At 48.1% G+C, this 12205-nt stretch overlaps 1 long non-coding RNA gene across 2 annotated transcripts in view; it reads right to left on the reverse strand.

Moving 5' to 3' along the window:
- Nucleotides 1–1106: 1106 nt before the first annotated feature.
- LOC125774577 (uncharacterized) overlaps nucleotides 1107–12205 on the reverse strand; it is a 37840-nt gene continuing 26741 nt past the window's right edge. The window contains exons 2-5 of one of the 2 annotated variants that reach the window (XR_007421060.1): nucleotides 10472–10583; nucleotides 10136–10247; nucleotides 6510–7419; nucleotides 1107–1497 (exon numbers count right to left, since the gene is read on the reverse strand). This is a non-coding gene — a long non-coding RNA (uncharacterized LOC125774577). Of the gene's footprint in view, nucleotides 1498–6509; nucleotides 8008–10135; nucleotides 10248–10471; nucleotides 10584–12205 lie in introns of both variants that reach the window. The other variant, XR_007421061.1, reaches the window with a different exon arrangement.

Consider the following 12205-nt stretch of genomic DNA (forward strand, 5'->3'; position numbering starts at 1 on the left):
TTAGCCAAGACACTTTAGCCAAGACACCTTAGCCAAGACACCTTAGCCAAGACACTTTAGCCGAGACACATTAGCCAAGACACTTTAGTCAAGACACATTAGCCAAGACACCTTAGCCAAGACACCTTAGCCAAGACACATTAGCCAAGACACATTAGCCGAGACACATTAGCCAAGACACCTTAGCCAAGACACCTTAGCCAAGACACATTAGCCGAGACACCTTAGCCAAGACACATTAGCCAAGACACCTTAGCCGAGACACATTAGCCAAGACACCTTAGCCAAGACACCTTAGCCAAGACACCTTAGCCAAGATACTTTAGCCGAGACACATTAGCCAAGACACCTTAGCCAAGACACCTTATCCAAGACACCTTAGCCAAGACACATTAGCCAAAACACCTTAGCCGAGACACATTAGCCAAGACACCTTAGCCAAGATACCTTAGCCAAGACACCTTAGCCAAGACACTTTAGCCGAGACACCTTAGCCAAGACACCTTAGCCAAGACACCTTATCCAAGACACCTTAGCCAAGACACCTGAGCCAAGACACCTTAGCCAAGACACATTAGCCGAGACACCTTAGCCAAGACACATTAGCCAAGACACCTTAGCCGAGACACATTAGCCAAGACACCTTAGCCAAGACACCTTAGCCAAGACACCTTAGCCAAGACACTTTAGCCGAGACACATTAGCCAAGACACCTTAGCCAAGACACCTTATCCAAGACACCTTAGCCAAGACACCTTAGCCAAGACACCTTAGCCAAGACACATTAGCCGAGACACCTTAGCCAAGACACCTTAGCCAAGACACCTTAGCCGAGACACATTAGCCAAGACACCTTAGCCAAGACACTTTAGCCAAGACACAATAGCCAAGCCACTTTAGCCAAGACACATTAGCCGAGACACATTAGCCGAGACACATTAGCCAAGACACCTTAGCCAAGACACCTTAGCCAAGACACCTTAGCCAAGACACATTAGCCGAGACACCTTAGCCAAGACACATTAGCCAAGACACCTTAGCCAAGACACCTTAGCCAAGACACTTAAGCCAAGACACATTAGCCAAGACACTTTAGTCAAGACACATTAGCCAAGACACCTTAGCCAAGACACCTTAGCCAAGACACATTAGCCAAGACACATTAGCCGAGACACATTAGCCAAGACACCTTAGCCAAGACACCTTAGCCAAGACACATTAGCCGAGACACCTTAGCCAAGACACCTTAGCCAAGACACCTAAGCCGAGACACATTAGCCAAGACACCTTAGCCAAGACACTTTAGCCAAGACACATTAGCCAAGCCACTTTAGCCAAGACACATTAGCCGAGACACATTAGCCAAGACACATTAGCCAAGACACCTTAGCCAAGACACCTTAGCCAAGACACCTTAGCCAAGACACATTAGCCGAGACACCTTAGCCAAGACACCTTAGCCAAGACACCTAAGCCGAGACACATTAGCCAAGACACCTTAGCCGAGACACATTAGCCAAGACACCTTAGCCAAGACACTTTAGCCAAGACACATTAGCCAAGCCACTTTAGCCAAGACACATTAGCCGAGACACATTAGCCGAGACACATTAGCCAAGACACCTTAGCCAAGACACCTTAGCCAAGACACCTTAGCCAAGACACATTAGCCGAGACACCTTAGCCAAGACACATTAGCCAAGACACCTTAGCCAAGACACCTTAGCCAAGACACATTAGCCGAGACACCTTAGCCAAGACACATTAGCCAAGACACCTTAGCCGAGACACATTAGCCAAGACACCTTAGCCAAGACACCTTAGCCAAGACACATTAGATAAGACACATTAGCCAAGACACCTTAGCCGAGACACATTAGCCAAGACACATTAGCCAAGACACATTAGCCAAGACACATTAGCCAAGACACCTTAGCCAAAACACATTAGCCAAGACACATTAGCCAAGACACCTTAGCCAAGACACATTAGCCGAGACACATTAGCCAAGACACCTTAGCCAAGACACCTTAGCCAAGACACATTAGCCGAGACACATTAGCCAAGACACCTTAGCCAAGACACCTTAGCCAAGACACCTTAGCCAAGACACCTTAGCCAAGACACTTTAGCCGAGACACATTAGCCAAGACACTTTAGTCAAGACACATTAGCCAAGACACCTTAGCTAAGACACCTTAGCCAAGACACATTAGCCAAGACACATTAGCCGAGACACATTAGCCAAGACACCTTAGCCAAGACACCTTAGCCAAGACACATTAGCCGAGACACCTTAGCCAAGACACATTAGCCAAGACACCTTAGCCGAGACACATTAGCCAAGACACCTTAGCCAAGACACCTTAGCCAAGACACCTTAGCCAAGACACTTTAGCCGCGACACATTAGCCAAGACACCTTAGCCAAGACACCTTATCCAAGACACCTTAGCCAAGACACATTAGCCAAGACACCTTAGCCGAGACACATTAGCCAAGACACCTTAGCCAAGACACCTTAGCCAAGACACCTTAGCCAAGACACTTTAGCCGAGACACATTAGCCAAGACACCTTAGCCAAGACACCTTATCCAAGACACCTTAGCCAAGACACCTTAGCCAAGACACCTTAGCCAAGACACCTTAGCCAAGACACTTTAGCCAAGACACATTAGCCAAGACACCTTAGCCAAGACACCTTAGCAAAGACACATTAGCCAAGACACCTTAGCCAAGACACCTTAGCCAAGATACATTAGAAAAGACACCCTAGCCAAGACACTTTAGCCACGACACCTTAGCCAAGACACCTTAGCCAAGACACCTTAGCCAAGACACATTAGCCGAGACACCTTAGCCAAGACACATTAGCCAAGACACCTTAGCCGAGACACATTAGCCAAGACACCTTAGCCAAGACACCTTAGCCAAGACACCTTAGCCAAGACACTTTAGCCGAGACACATTAGCCAAGACACCTTAGCCAAGACACCTTATCCAAGACACCTTAGCCAAGACACCTTAGCCAAGACACCTTAGCCAAGACACATTAGCCGAGACACCTTAGCCAAGACACCTTAGCCAAGACACCTTAGCCGAGACACATTAGCCAAGACACCTTAGCCAAGACACTTTAGCCAAGACACATTAGCCAAGCCACTTTAGCCAAGACACATTAGCCGAGACACATTAGCCAAGACACCTTAGCCAAGACACCTTAGCCAAGACACCTTAGCCAAGACACATTAGCCGAGACACATTAGCCAAGACACCTTAGCCAAGACACATTAGCCGAGACACCTTAGCCAAGACACATTAGCCAAGACACCTTAGCCGAGACACATTAGCCAAGACACCTTAGCCAAGACACCTTAGCCAAGACACCTTAGCCAAGACACTTTAGCCGAGACACATTAGCCAAGACAACTTAGCCAAGACACCTCATCCAAGACACCTTAGCCAAGACACTTTAGCCGAGACACATTAGCCAAGACACCTTAGCCAAGACACATTAGCCGAGATACCTTAGCCAAGACACATTAGCCAAGACACCTTAGCCGAGACACATTAGCCAAGACACCTTAGCCAAGACACCTTAGCCAAGACACCTTAGCCAAGACACTTTAGCCGAGACACATTAGCCAAGACACCTTAGCCAAGACACCTTATCCAAGACACCATAGCCAAGACACCTTAGCCAAGACACCTTAGCCAAGACACATTAGCCGAGACACCTTAGCCAAGACACCTTAGCCAAGACACCTAAGCCGAGACACATTAGCCAAGACACCTTAGCCAAGACACCTTAGCCAAGACACTTTAGCCGAGACACCTTAGCCAAGACACCTTAGCCAAGACACCTTAGCCGAGACACATTAGCCAAGACACCTTAGCCAAGACACTTTAGCCAAGACACATTAGCCAAGACACCTTAGCCAAGACACCTTATCCAAGACACCTTAGCCAAGACACCTTAGCCAAGACACCTTAGCCAAGACACCTTAGCCAAGACACCTTAGCCAAGACACATTAGCCGAGACACCTTAGCCAAGACACCTTATCCAAGACACCTTAGCCAAGACACCTTAGCCAAGACACCTTAGCCAAGACACATTAGCCAAGACACATTAGCCAAGACACATTAGCCAAGACACTTTAGCCAAGACACATTAGCCAAGCCACTTTAGCCAAGACACATTAGCCGAGACACATTAGCCAAGACACCTTAGCCAAGACACCTTAGCCAAGACACCTTAGCCAAGACACATTAGCCGAGACACCTTAGCCAAGACACATTAGCCAAGACACCTTAGCCGAGACACATTAGCCAAGACACCTTAGCCAAGACACCTTAGCCAAGACACCTTAGCCAAGACACTTTAGCCGAGACACATTAGCCAAGACACCTTAGCCAAGACACCTTATCCAAGACACCTTAGCCAAGACACCTTAGCCAAGACACCTTAGCCAAGACACATTAGCCGAGACACCTTAGCCAAGACACCTTATCCAAGACACCTTAGCCAAGACACCTTAGCCAAGACACCTTAGCCAAGACACATTAGCCGAGACACCTTAGCCAAGACACATTAGCCAAGACACCTTAGCCAAAACACATTAGCCAAGACACCTTAGCTAAGACACCTTAGCCAAGACACATTAGCCGAGACACCTTAGCCAAGACACCTTAGCCAAGACACCTTAGCCGAGACACATTAGCCAAGACACCTTAGCCAAGACACTTTAGCCAAGACACATTAGCCAAGACACCTTAGCCAAGACACCTTATCCAAGACACCTTAGCCAAGACACCTTAGCCAAGACACCTTAGCCAAGACACATTAGCCGAGACACCTTAGCCAAGACACATTAGCCAAGACACCTTAGCCGAGACACATTAGCCAAGACACCTTAGCCAAGACACGTTAGCCAAGACACCTTAGCCAAGACACTTTAGCCGAGACACATTAGCCAAGACACATTAGCCAAGACACCTTAGCCAAGACACCTTAGCCAAGACACCTTAGCCAAGACACCTTAGCCAAGACACATTAGCCGAGACACCTTAGCCAAGACACCTTAGCCAAGACACCTTAGCCAAGACACATTAGCCGAGACACCTTAGCCAAGACACCTTAGCCAAGACACCTTAGCCGAGACACCTTAGCCAAGACACCTTAGCCAAGACACATTAGCCGAGACACCTTAGCCAAGACACCTTATCCAAGACACCTTAGCCAAGACACCTTAGCCAAGACACCTTAGCCGAGACACATTAGCCAAGACACCTTAGCCAAGACACTTTAGCCAAGACACATTAGCCAAGCCACTTTAGCCAAGACACATTAGCCGAGACACATTAGCCAAGACACCTTAGCCAAGACACCTTAGCCAAGACACCTTAGCCAAGACACATTAGCCGAGACACATTAGCCAAGACACCTTAGCCAAGACACATTAGCCGAGACACCTTAGCCAAGACACATTAGCCGAGACACCTTAGCCGAGACACATTAGCCAAGACACCTTAGCCAAGACACTTTAGCCAAGACACATTAGCCAAGACACCTTAGCCAAGACACCTTATCCAAGACACCTTAGCCAAGACACCTTAGCCAAGACACCTTAGCCAAGACACATTAGCCGAGACACCTTAGCCAAGACACATTAGCCAAGACACCTTAGCCAAGACACATTAGCCGAGACACCTTAGCCAAGACACATTAGCCAAGACACCTTAGCCGAGACACATTAGCCAAGACACCTTAGCCAAGACACCTTTACCAAGACACCTTAGCCAAGACACTTTAGCCGAGACACATTAGCCAAGACACCTTAGCCAAGACACCTTAGCCAAGACACATTAGCCGAGACACCTTAGCCAAGACACATTAGCCGAGACACCTTAGCCAAGACACATTAGCCAAGACACATTAGCCAAAACACATTAGCCAAGACACCTTAGCTAAGACACCTTAGCCAAGACACATTAGCCGAGACACCTTAGCCAAGACACCTTAGCCAAGACACCTTAGCCGAGACACATTAGCCAAGACACCTTAGCCAAGACACTTTAGCCAAGACACATTAGCCAAGACACCTTAGCCAAGACACCTTATCCAAGACACCTTAGCCAAGACACCTTAGCCAAGACACCTTAGCCAAGACACATTAGCCGAGACACCTTAGCCAAGACACATTAGCCAAGACACCTTAGCCAAGACACATTAGCCGAGACACCTTAGCCAAGACACATTAGCCAAGACACCTTAGCCGAGACACATTAGCCAAGACACCTTAGCCAAGACACCTTTACCAAGACACCTTAGCCAAGACACTTTAGCCGAGACACATTAGCCAAGACACCTTAGCCAAGACACCTTATCCAAGACACCTTAGCCAAGACACCTTAGCCAAGACACCTTAGCCAAGACACATTAGCCGAGACACCTTAGCCAAGACACCTTAGCCAAGACACCTTAGCCGAGACACATTAGCCAAGACACCTTAGCCAAGACACTTTAGCCAAGACACATTAGCCAAGCCACTTTAGCCAAGACACATTAGCCGAGACACATTAGCCAAGACACCTTAGCCAAGACACCTTAGCCAAGACACCTTAGCCAAGACACATTAGCCGAGACACATTAGCCAAGACACCTTAGCCAAGACACATTAGCCGAGACACCTTAGCCAAGACACATTAGCCAAGACACCTTAGCCGAGACACATTAGCCAAGACACCTTAGCCAAGACACCTTAGCCAAGACACCTTAGCCAAGACACTTTAGCCGAGACACATTAGCCAAGACACCTTAGCCAAGACACCTCATCCAAGACACCTTAGCCAAGACACTTTAGCCGAGACACATTAGCCAAGACACCTTAGCCAAGACACATTAGCCGAGACACCTTAGCCAAGACACATTAGCCAAGACACCTTAGCCAAGACACCTTAGCCAAGACACATTAGCCGAGACACCTTAGCCAAGACACCTTAGCCAAGACACCTTAGCCGAGACACATTAGCCAAGACACCTTAGCCAAGACACCTTAGCCAAGACACATTAGCCAAGCCACTTTAGCCAAGACACATTAGCCGAGACACATTAGCCAAGACACCTTAGCCAAGACACCTTAGCCAAGACACCTTAGCCAAGACACATTAGCCGAGACACATTAGCCAAGACACCTTAGCCAAGACACATTAGCCGAGACACCTTAGCCAAGACACATTAGCCAAGACACCTTAGCCGAGACACATTAGCCAAGACACCTTAGCCAAGACACCTTAGCCAAGACACCTTAGCCAAGACACTTTAGCCGAGACACATTAGCCAAGACACCTTAGCCAAGACACCTCATCCAAGACACCTTAGCCAAGACACTTTAGCCGAGACACATTAGCCAAGACACCTTAGCCAAGACACATTAGCCGAGACACCTTAGCCAAGACACATTAGCCAAGACACCTTAGCCGAGACACATTAGCCAAGACACATTAGCCAAGCCACTTTAGCCAAGACACATTAGCCGAGACACATTAGCCAAGACACCTTAGCCAAGACACCTTAGCCAAGACACCTTAGCCAAGACACATTAGCCGAGACACCTTAGCCAAGACACCTTAGCCAAGACACCTTAGCCAAGACACCTTAGCCAAGACACTTTAGCCGAGACACATTAGCCAAGACACTTTAGTCAACACACATTAGCCAAGACACCTTAGCCAAGACACCTTAGCCAAGACACATTAGCCAAGACACATTAGCCGAGACACATTAGCCAAGACACCTTAGCCAAGACACCTTAGCCAAGACACATTAGCCGAGACACCTTAGCCAAGACACCTTAGCCAAGACACCTAAGCCGAGACACATTAGCCAAGACACCTTAGCCAAGACACTTTAGCCAAGACACATTAGCCAAGCCACTTTAGCCAAGACACATTAGCCGAGACACATTAGCCAAGACACCTTAGCCAAGACACCTTAGCAAAGACACCTTAGCCAAGACACATTAGCCGAGACACCTTAGCCAAGACACATTAGCCAAGACACCTTAGCCGAGACACATTAGCCAAGACACCTTAGCCAAGACACCTTAGCCAAGACACCTTAGCCAAGACACTTTAGCCGAGACACATTAGCCAACACACCTTAGCCAAGACACCTTAGCCAAGACACATTAGCCGAGACACATTAGCCAAGACACCTTAGCCAAGACACCTTAGCCAAGACACCTTAGCCAAGACACCTTAGCCAAGACACCTTAGCCAAGACACTTTAGCCGAGACACATTAGCCAAGACACTTTAGTCAAGACACATTAGCCAAGACACCTTAGCCAAGACACCTTAGCCAAGACACATTAGCCAAGACACATTAGCCGAGACACATTAGCCAAGACACCTTAGCCAAGACACCTTAGCCAAGACACATTAGCCGAGACACCTTAGCCAAGACACCTTAGCCAAGACACCTAAGCCGAGACACATTAGCCGAGACACCTTAGCCAAGACACCTTAGCCAAGACACCTAAGCCGAGACACTTTAGCCGAGACACATTAGCCAAGACACCTTAGCCAAGACACATTAGCCAAGACACATTAGCCAAGACACCTTAGCCGAGACACATTAGCCAAGACACATTAGCCAAGACACATTAGCCAAGACACCTTAGCCAAGACACCTTAGCCAAAACACATTAGCCAAGACACATTAGCCAAGACACCTTAGCCAAGACACATTAGCCGAGACACATTAGCCAAGACACCTTAGCCAAGACACCTTAGCCAAGACACATTAGCCGAGACACATTAGCCAAGACACCTTAGCCAAGACACCTTAGCCAAGACACCTTAGCCAAGACACCTTAGCCAAGACACTTTAGCCGAGACACATTAGCCAAGACACTTTAGTCAAGACACATTAGCCAAGACACCTTAGCTAAGACACCTTAGCCAAGACACATTAGCCAAGACACATTAGCCGAGACACATTAGCCAAGACACCTTAGCCAAGACACCTTAGCCAAGACACATTGGCCGAGACACCTTAGCCAAGACACATTAGCCAAGACACCTTAGCCGAGACACATTAGCCAAGACACCTTAGCCAAGACACCTTAGCCAAGACACCTTAGCCAAGACACCTTAGCCGAGACACATTAGCCAAGACACCTTAGCCAAGACACCTTATCCAAGACACCTTAGCCAAGACACATTAGCCAAGACACCTTAGCCGAGACACATTAGCCAAGACACCTTAGCCAAGACACCTTAGCCAAGACACCTTAGCCAAGACACTTTAGCCGAGACACATTAGCCAAGACACCTTAGCCAAGACACCTTATCCAAGACACCTTAGCCAAGACACCTTAGCCAAGACACCTTAGAAAAGACACCTTAGCCAAGACACTTTAGCCAAGACACATTAGCCAAGACACCTTATCCAAGACACCTTAGCAAAGACACATTAGCCAAGACACCTTAGCCAAGACACCTTAGCCAAGATACATTAGAAAAGACACCCTAGCCAAGACACTTTAGCCACGACACCTTAGCCAAGACACCTTAGCCAAGACACCTTAGCCAAGACACATTAGCCGAGACACCTTAGCCAAGACACATTAGCCAAGACACCTTAGCCGAGACACATTAGCCAAGACACCTTAGCCAAGACACTTTAGCCGAGACACATTAGCCAAGACACCTTAGCCAAGACACCTTATCCAAGACACCTTAGCCAAGACACCTTAGCCAAGACACCTTAGCCAAGACACATTAGCCGAGACACCTTAGCCAAGACACCTTAGCCAAGACACCTTAGCCGAGACACATTAGCCAAGACACCTTAGCCAAGACACTTTAGCCAAGACACATTAGCCAAGCCACTTTAGCCAAGACACATTAGCCGAGACACATTAGCCAAGACACCTTAGCCAAGACACCTTAGCCAAGACACCTTAGCCAAGACACCTTAGCCAAGACACATGAGCCGAGACACATTAGCCAAGACACCTTAGCCAAGACACATTAGCCGAGACACCTTAGCCAAGACACATTAGCCAAGACACCTTAGCCGAGACACATTAGCCAAGACACCTTAGCCAAGACACCTTAGCCAAGACACCTTAGCCAAGACACTTTAGCCGAGACACATTAGCCAAGACACCTTAGCCAAGACACCTCATCCAAGACACCTTAGCCAAGACACTTTAGCCGAGACACATTAGCCAAGACACCTTAGCCAAGACACATTAGCCGAGACACCTTAGCCAAGACACATTAGCCAAGACACCTTAGCCGAGACACATTAGCCAAGACACCTTAGCCAAGACACCTTAGCCAAGACACCTTAGCCAAGACACTTTAGCCGAGACACATTAGCCAAGACACCTTAGCCAAGACACCTTAGCCGAGACACATTAGCCAAGACACCTTAGCCAAGACACCTTAGCCAAGACACCTTAGCCAAGACACTTTAGCCGAGACACATTAGCCAAGACACCTTAGCCAAGACACCTCATCCAAGACACCTTAGCCAAGACACTTTAGCCGAGACACATTAGCCAAGACACCTTAGCCAAGACACATTAGCCGAGACACCTTAGCCAAGACACATTAGCCAAGACACCTTAGCCGAGACACATTAGCCATGACACCTTAGCCAAGACACCTTAGCCAAGACACCTTAGCCAAGACACTTTAGCCGAGACACATTAGCCAAGACACCTTAGCCAAGACACCTTATCCAAGACACCTTAGCCAAGACACCTTAGCCAAGACACCTTAGCCAAGACACATTAGCCGAGACACCTTAGCCAAGACACCTTAGCCAAGACACCCTAGCCGAGACACATTAGCCAAGACACCTTAGCCAAGACACCTTAGCCAAGACACTTTAGCCGAGACACCTTAGCCAAGACACCTTATCCAAGACACCTTAGCCAAGACACCTTAGCCAAGACACCTTAGCCAAGACACCTTAGCCAAGACACCTTAGCCAAGACACATTAGCCGAGACACCTTAGCCAAGACACCTTATCCAAGACACCTTAGCCAAGACACCTTAGCCAAGACACCTTAGCCAAGACACATTAGCCAAGACACATTAGCCAAGACACATTAGCCAAGACACTTTAGCCAAGACACATTAGCCAAGCCACTTTAGCCAAGACACATTAGCCGAGACACATTAGCCAAGACACCTTAGCCAAGACACCTTAGCCAAGACACCTTAGCCAAGACACATTAGCCGAGACACCTTAGCCAAGACACATTAGCCAAGACACCTTAGCCGAGACACATTAGCCAAGACACCTTAGCCAAGACACCTTAGCCAAGACACCTTAGCCAAGACACTTTAGCCGAGACACATTAGCCAAGACACCTTAGCCAAGACACCTTATCCAAGACACCTTAGCCAAGACACCTTAGCCAAGACACCTTAGCCAAGACACATTAGCCGAGACACCTTAGCCAAGACACCTTATCCAAGACACCTTAGCCAAGACACCTTAGCCAAGACACCTTAGCCAAGACACATTAGCCGAGACACCTTAGCCAAGACACATTAGCCAAGACACCTTAGCCAAAACACATTAGCCAAGACACCTTAGCTAAGACACCTTAGCCAAGACACATTAGCCGAGACACCTTAGCCAAGACACCTTAGCCAAGACACCTTAGCCGAGACACATTAGCCAAGACACCTTAGCCAAGACACTTTAGCCAAGACACATTAGCCAAGACACCTTAGCCAAGACACCTTATCCAAGACACCTTAGCCAAGACACCTTAGCCAAGACACCTTAGCCAAGACACATTAGCCGAGACACCTTAGCCAAGACACATTAGCCAAGACACCTTAGCCGAGACACATTAGCCAAGACACCTTAGCCAAGACACGTTAGCCAAGACACCTTAGCCAAGACACTTTAGCCGAGACACATTAGCCAAGACACATTAGCCAAGACACCTTAGCCAAGACACCTTAGCCAAGACACCTTAGCCAAGACACCTTAGCCAAGACACATTAGCCGAGACACCTTAGCCAAGACACCTTAGCCAAGACACCTTAGCCAAGACACATTAGCCGAGACACCTTAGCCAAGACACCTTAGCCAAGACACCTTAGCCGAGACACCTTAGCCAAGACACCTTAGCCAAGACACATTAGCCGAGACACCTTAGCCAAGAC

Source organism: Anopheles funestus, unplaced genomic scaffold, assembly GCF_943734845.2.
Source record: "Anopheles funestus unplaced genomic scaffold, idAnoFuneDA-416_04 scaffold_32_ctg1, whole genome shotgun sequence".
Taxonomy (NCBI): Eukaryota; Metazoa; Arthropoda; class Insecta; order Diptera; family Culicidae; genus Anopheles; species Anopheles funestus.